Source organism: Lissotriton helveticus (genome assembly GCF_964261635.1).
Source record: "Lissotriton helveticus chromosome 1_1 unlocalized genomic scaffold, aLisHel1.1 SUPER_1_unloc_74, whole genome shotgun sequence".
NCBI lineage: Eukaryota > Metazoa > Chordata > Amphibia > Caudata > Salamandridae > Lissotriton > Lissotriton helveticus.
Genome location: NW_027611719.1, coordinates 519,204 through 527,576, shown reverse-complemented (window position 1 = coordinate 527,576; position 8,373 = coordinate 519,204).

The window sequence follows — 8,373 nt, the reverse complement described above, 5'->3', positions numbered from 1 at the left end:
ACACTCCAATCACACCTATATAGTTTTTAAATGATTTTGATGAATTAAAAATGTTGACCTCCATGAGGGGTGGAAAGTTTGAACTATTACCCCGCTCGGAGTTCCATGACTTCTGTGACCTCGTCCCCCTGAAATTTAAAATAGCATTTTCCAAGTAATTTGTAAATATATTCATTCTGGGTCATTCATTGTGTGTTTAGCTTGCTATTGGGCCAGTGTAGCACTTTGTTTTTTTCATTTTTAGGCATTTGTGACCGTTTTTAAACACTTTCATGCACCAATGATGTCTTTGTACTTCGTCATTTTTCACTTCATGGGGACTTCAAAAGTGTTAGAAATTCATTTTGGAGGCACACAGAACAGTGCAAATGCAGTTACATAGCATTCAGGACACTGCAATTACACCTATATAGTTTTTAAAAGATTTTGATGTAATAACATTTTTGACCTCCATGGGGAGGGCCCTTAAGCTGAACTTTTACCCAGCTCGGAGTTCCATGACCTTGTCCCCCTGAAATTGAAAATCGAATTTTCAAAGTGTTTAGTAAAACTGTTCATTCTGTGTCATTCATTATGTCTTTAGCCTGCTATTGGACCACTGCAGCACTATGTTTTGTTAATTTTAACCCAATGTTGACCTTTTTTGACCACTTTGATGCACCAGTGAAGTTTTTGGACTTAGTCATTTTTCACTTCATGGAGACTTCAAAAGTGTTAGAAATTCATTTTGTAAATACCTAGAACGGTGCAAATGCAGCCATATAGCATTCAGGGCACTACAATTACACCTATATAGTTTTTAAATGATTTTGATGCAATAACATTTTTGACCTCCATGGGGAGGGCACTCAAGCTAAACTTTTACCCAGCTCCGAGTTCCACGACCTCGGGTGGAAAAAGTGACTTTGCCCCCTTAAACCCAAAAACTTCAAAAAGTCACCCCTGGAGGCCAGAAATGGGTCTTAGACACTCTTGGTATGTCATCTGAGGTATACTATGGTGTTCTTGGGTCCAGAACTAGAAATGTGATGTGACTCTGATATCTAGGGCCTATAATGGAAAAAATGAATTTGACACCAAACACCTCAAAATGTCTGAAATAGGACTCAGACATGTACCTGGAGGCTGGAAATGAGCCCTAGACACTCTTGCTATATCACCTGAGATATAATATAGGGTCCTGGTGGCCACAGGGACCCAAAAACAGTCAGGTGGGTTGATACTGAAAATTAGCAAAAATCGTCCCAAAATTTTTTTTTACAAGATTTGCTAATTTTCCAAATAGCTCAGAATGGATATCAGAGACACTGTTTGAGTGCGCAAGATATGAATACACTTGTTAGAAAGGTCAGCTCTGATGCTTTCATGTGATATATATAACTTTGATATTATATAAAGTTTTTTTTCCGCTACCAACCAAGGGAAACACCTGATATCGTACCTGATTTTGAGAACATTGGGCTGGGTGGAAAAAGTCACTTTGCCCCCTTAAACCCAAAAACTTCAAAAAGTCACCCCTGGAGGCCAGAAATGGGTCTTAGACACTCTTGGTATGTCATCTGAGGTATACTATGGTCTTCTTGGGTCCAGAACTAGAAATCTGATGTGACTCTGATATCTAGGAGCTATAATGGAAAAAAATGAATTTGACACCAAACACCTCAAAATGTCACAAATAGGAGTCAGACATGTACCTGGAGGCTGGAAATGAGCCCTAGCCACTCTTGTTATATAATCTGAGATATATTATGGGGTCCTGGTGGCTACAGGGACCTGAAAACAGTCATGAGGGTTGATACCGAAAATTAGCAAAAATCGTCAAAAAAAGTTTTTTTGACAAGATTTGCTAATTTTCCAAATAGCTCAGAATGGATATCACAGTCACTTTGTGAGTACCCAGGACCTAAATATACTTGTTAGAAAGCTCAGATCTGATGCTTTCATTTGATCTATCTACCTTTGCTATTATCTGAAGTTTTTTTTTCAGCTTCCAGCCATGGGAAAAACCTGACATTGTACCCGATTTTGAGCACCTTAGGCTGGATGGAAGAAGTGACTTTGCCCCCTTAAACCCCAAAACTTCAAAAAGTCATCCCTGGAGGCCAGAAATGGGTCTTAGACACTCCTGGTATGTCATCTGAGGTATACTAAGGGGTCCTTAGGTCCAGAACTAGAAATTTGATGTGACTCTGAGCTCAATGTGATGTGACTCTGAGCTATATGGCCTATAATGGAAAAAATGAGTTTGACCCCAAACACCTCGAAATGTCACAAATAGGAGTCAGACATGTACCTGGAGGCTGGAAATGAGCCCTAGCCACTCTTGTTATATCATCTGAGATATATTATGGGGTCCTGGTGGCTACAGGGACCTGAAAACAGTCATACAAAGCAATTTGAATCCATATGAGGCAATTTTTAATTTGCGGCCATCTGGTCACCCTTTGAAATGGATAGGATATACTACAGAGGATGTAGTGCACTCTATTTCTTGAAGCATATGATGTACTGACTTAATTTCAATTGCAGTATGTAGCTAAGACATTTACAATTCATAGTGGTAACTCTCATGGTTGTGGCTTATAGGGACAAGGTACAAATCAAGTGTAACCTTCAGGTAAGTTTTTATTTTTCACTTTCATGTGTGTTGTAGAACACTTTATACTTTTGGCTATAATTCATAGTCTGTACATTATAGAGACATAATTTAAACAGCACTTTGTTCCTAGTGATGTGCATCTTACCCATGTGAATTATTATGTGTGTGGCGTATTGTAAAGTTGTCAAAATTTGAGGTTGAATGTATGACGTTTTTCAATACCGTCGCATGTACGAAAAAGTATGCCTTACATTTTGTCCCATACTTCTAAAACCATACAATCTGGATCCATAATTGGAAGTGCAGCATTAAGCTAACATGATGCCACTGTCCTGTGTTCATTTTCATGCATGTGGAAAGCTTCAAAGTGGTGTGAATCTTTCAGCGATTAAACACATATTTTTAAAAAAATTCCTTCAGCTTTTGCAAAATGTGTCACGTATGTTATGTCATCAGTCAAGATCCATATTAGATAGAGCTTGATTTCCAACTGCAACACATTCTATAACATAGCCTACTACAGTGTGCCATTTTATATGCATGTGGCTCACACACAAGGTGCATACAAAGCAATTCGAATCCATACGAGGCGATTTTTAATTTGCGGCCATCTGGTCACCCATTGAAATGGATAGGATATATTACATAGTATGTGGTGCACTATAAATCTTGAACCATATGAGGTACCGACCTAATTTCAATCACAGTATGTAGCTAAGACATCTACACTTTATAGTGGTAACTCTCATATTTGTGGCTTATAGGGACAAGGTACAAATCAAGTGTAATCTTCAGGAAAAGTTTTTATTTTTCACTTTCATGTGTGTTGAAGAACACTTTATGCTTTTGGCTACAAAATGTGAAGTTGAATGTATGATGTTTTTCAATAACGTCACATGTGTGAAAAAATATGCCTTACGTTGTGGCCCATAATTCTAAAACCATACAATCTGGATCCATAATTCTGAGTGCAGCATACAGTTACCATCATGCCACTGCCCTGTGGTCATTGTCATGCCTGTGCCATGCTTAGAAGTGGTGAGAATCATTCAGTGATTAAACGCATGTTTTATAAAATTTGCCTCCATTTTTTGCAAAATGAGTCATGTATATTGTGTCATCAGTCATGATCCATACTAGATAGAGCTTGATTTCCAACTGCAACACATTCTATAGCATACCCTACTACATTGTGTCATTTTAAATGCATGTGGCTTACACGTAAGGTACATACAACGCAATATGAATCCATACGACGCGATTTTCAATTTGCGGCCATCTGGTCGTCCCATTGAAATGGATAGGATATTATACATAGCAGAATGTGCCCTATAATTCTTGAAGCATATAAGTTAAAGACTTAATTTCAACTGCAGATTCTAGCTAAGATTCGTATGCATTATTGTACCAATTCTTATGCATGTGGCCCACATAGAAAGTGCACGAAATGGAAGTTGAATCCATACGAGGCGATTTTCGATTTCCGGCCATCTGGTCACCCAAATCTCAAAGATTATTGTTAATAATTCAGTGTGTTTTTATGCTATTTAGCTAATAATGCATGAACCTGTTTATTAACATGTGCATAATGAGATACCAAAGAGAAAATAATGAAAATGTATTGGTAAACCGTATTTTGGTAGACTTTAAAAAACCCCATTGAAAAACACATGCATCACCAATGCTGCTTTTTGCTTGTGCCTAAAACGAAAATGTGTTATTAAAAAGTGAATATAACACATAGAGATGTTTTTTCTTTTGTTTATGAAGCCTAATGTGAAGGCAGGTCACACCTATGTTTTACTTTGAAAAAATCTCTTTTCTAAAATTTACGGCGTTACCTTGTTTTTTAATATAGCTAAAAAAAACAATTGTTAAAGTCGCTTATAAAAAAGTGATCGTAAATGCTATTTTGTTTTTTTTTTCAGCTTGAGGTTCAGTTTAATATGAGTCTTAATTTGATGTATCACTTGCCCTAGTAAACAATCCCCAAAGTCTATTTTTTTTCAATTTTCCCAAGCTCAATGTTAAACACATGCATCACCAATGATGCAAAAAGTCAAGTCAGAAATTTCAAACAGCAATAAAAAAGTGAGAAAAACAGATATTTTTATTCGGTCGATTTAAAAAAAATCTGCGAACTATTTTATTTCTCTCAAAAAAGTGCCAAAAAGTGACTTTTTGTGCAAAAAAGTGCCCGTACAATATTTTTTCATCTAATAAACTTTTTATGACTCAGAATACACTTAGGCTTCAGGTCAATGTGTTTTCGTTTGGGGGAGGGGCCCAGGGAAAAAAACACCTTTTTTTTTCTCGGATTGGTCAAAGGTCAGGCTACCAGCTTGACTCTTGTTGCACCAGTGCTGCTTCGGCTGCACCAGTGCTGCTTCGGCTGCACTGGTGCAGCTTCTCAGACTTGAGGCGTTGCACCAGTGCAGCATAGAAAAGAAACTTTTTAATAAAAGGATTTAAAACTAATTCAAGATATACATTATCTAAGGAATGTTATAAAAACTCAGATATGGAGAATATTTTTCATTTTCGTCCATTTTTGACCGTTTTGGAGCACTTTGAAGCACTGATGCAGCTTTGGGATTTTTATGGTTATTTTGATCAGAGATGCTCCTAATGTGTTTAAAATTCATGTGGGATGTATCCAAGACACTGCCATCACACCTATATAGTTTTTAAATGATTTTGATGTATTAAAATTTTGACCTCCATAAGGGGGGAAAGGTTGAACTTTTACCCCGCTCGGAGTTCCATGACTTTCGTGACCTTGTCCCCCTGAAATTTAAAATTGCATTTTCAAAGTAATGTGTACAACTATTCATTCTGTGTCATTCATTGTGTGTTTAGCATGCTATTGGGCCACTGTAGCACTTGTTTTTTTTCGTTTTTATGCATTTTTGACCGTTTTTGAACACTTTGATGCTCCAAATGGTCTTTGGACTTAGTCACTTTTTGCTTCATGGAGATTTCAAAAGTGTTAGAAAGTCACTTTGGAGGCACACAGGACAGTGCAAATGCACCTATATAGCAATCAGGACACTCCAATCACACCTATATAGTTTTTAAATGATTTTGATGAATTAAAAATGTTGACCTCCATGAGGGGTGGAAAGTTTGAACTATTACCCCGCTCGGAGTTCCATGACTTCTGTGACCTCGTCCCCCTGAAATTTAAAATAGCATTTTCCAAGTAATTTGTAAATATATTCATTCTGGGTCATTCATTGTGTGTTTAGCTTGCTATTGGGCCAGTGTAGCACTTTGTTTTTTTCATTTTTAGGCATTTGTGACCGTTTTTAAACACTTTCATGCACCAATGATGTCTTTGTACTTCGTCATTTTTCACTTCATGGGGACTTCAAAAGTGTTAGAAATTCATTTTGGAGGCACACAGAACAGTGCAAATGCAGTTACATAGCATTCAGGACACTGCAATTACACCTATATAGTTTTTAAAAGATTTTGATGTAATAACATTTTTGACCTCCATGGGGAGGGCCCTTAAGCTGAACTTTTACCTAGCTCGGAGTTCCATGACCTTGTCCCCCTGAAATTGAAAATCGAATTTTCAAAGTGTTTAGTAAAACTGTTCATTCTGTGTCATTCATTATGTCTTTAGCCTGCTATTGGACCACTGCAGCACTATGTTTTGTTAATTTTAACCCAATGTTGACCTTTTTTGACCACTTTGATGCACCAGTGAAGTTTTTGGACTTAGTCATTTTTCACTTCATGGAGACTTCAAAAGTGTTAGAAATTCATTTTGTAAATACCTAGAACGGTGCAAATGCAGCCATATAGCATTCAGGGCACTACAATTACACCTATATAGTTTTTAAATGATTTTGATGCAATAACATTTTTGACCTCCATGGGGAGGGCACTCAAGCTAAACTTTTACCCAGCTCCGAGTTCCACGACCTCGGGTGGAAAAAGTGACTTTGCCCCCTTAAACCCAAAAACTTCAAAAAGTCACCCCTGGAGGCCAGAAATGGGTCTTAGACACTCTTGGTATGTCATCTGAGGTATACTATGGTGTTCTTGGGTCCAGAACTAGAAATGTGATGTGACTCTGATATCTAGGGCCTATAATGGAAAAAATGAATTTGACACCAAACACCTCAAAATGTCTGAAATAGGACTCAGACATGTACCTGGAGGCTGGAAATGAGCCCTAGACACTCTTGCTATATCACCTGAGATATAATATAGGGTCCTGGTGGCCACAGGGACCCAAAAACAGTCAGGTGGGTTGATACTGAAAATTAGCAAAAATCGTCCCAAAATTTTTTTTTACAAGATTTGCTAATTTTCCAAATAGCTCAGAATGGATATCAGAGACACTGTTTGAGTGCGCAAGATATGAATACACTTGTTAGAAAGGTCAGCTCTGATGCTTTCATGTGATATATATAACTTTGATATTATATAAAGTTTTTTTTCCGCTACCAACCAAGGGAAACACCTGATATCGTACCTGATTTTGAGAACATTGGGCTGGGTGGAAAAAGTCACTTTGCCCCCTTAAACCCAAAAACTTCAAAAAGTCACCCCTGGAGGCCAGAAATGGGTCTTAGACACTCTTGGTATGTCATCTGAGGTATACTATGGTCTTCTTGGGTCCAGAACTAGAAATCTGATGTGACTCTGATATCTAGGAGCTATAATGGAAAAAAATGAATTTGACACCAAACACCTCAAAATGTCACAAATAGGAGTCAGACATGTACCTGGAGGCTGGAAATGAGCCCTAGCCACTCTTGTTATAAAATCTGAGATATATTATGGGGTCCTGGTGGCTACAGGGACCTGAAAACAGTCATGAGGGTTGATACCGAAAATTAGCAAAAATCGTCAAAAAAAGTTTTTTTGACAAGATTTGCTAATTTTCCAAATAGCTCAGAATGGATATCACAGTCACTTTGTGAGTACCCAGGACCTAAATATACTTGTTAGAAAGCTCAGATCTGATGCTTTCATTTGATCTATCTACCTTTGCTATTATCTGAAGTTTTTTTTTCAGCTTCCAGCCATGGGAAAAACCTGACATTGTACCCGATTTTGAGCACCTTAGGCTGGATGGAAGAAGTGACTTTGCCCCCTTAAACCCCAAAACTTCAAAAAGTCATCCCTGGAGGCCAGAAATGGGTCTTAGACACTCCTGGTATGTCATCTGAGGTATACTAAGGGGTCCTTAGGTCCAGAACTAGAAACTTGATGTGACTCTGAGCTCAATGTGATGTGACTCTGAGCTATATGGCCTATAATGGAAAAAATGAGTTTGACCCCAAACACCTCGAAATGTCACAAATAGGAGTCAGACATGTACCTGGAGGCTGGAAATGAGCCCTAGCCACTCTTGTTATATCATCTGAGATATATTATGGGGTCCTGGTGGCTACAGGGACCTGAAAACAGTCATACAAAGCAATTTGAATCCATATGAGGCAATTTTTAATTTGCGGCCATCTGGTCACCCTTTGAAATGGATAGGATATACTACAGAGGATGTAGTGCACTCTATTTCTTGAAGCATATGATGTACTGACTTAATTTCAATTGCAGTATGTAGCTAAGACATTTACAATTCATAGTGGTAACTCTCATGGTTGTGGCTTATAGGGACAAGGTACAAATCAAGTGTAACCTTCAGGTAAGTTTTTATTTTTCACTTTCATGTGTGTTGTAGAACACTTTATACTTTTGGCTATAATTCATAGTCTGTACATTATAGAGACATAATTTAAACAGCACTTTGTTCC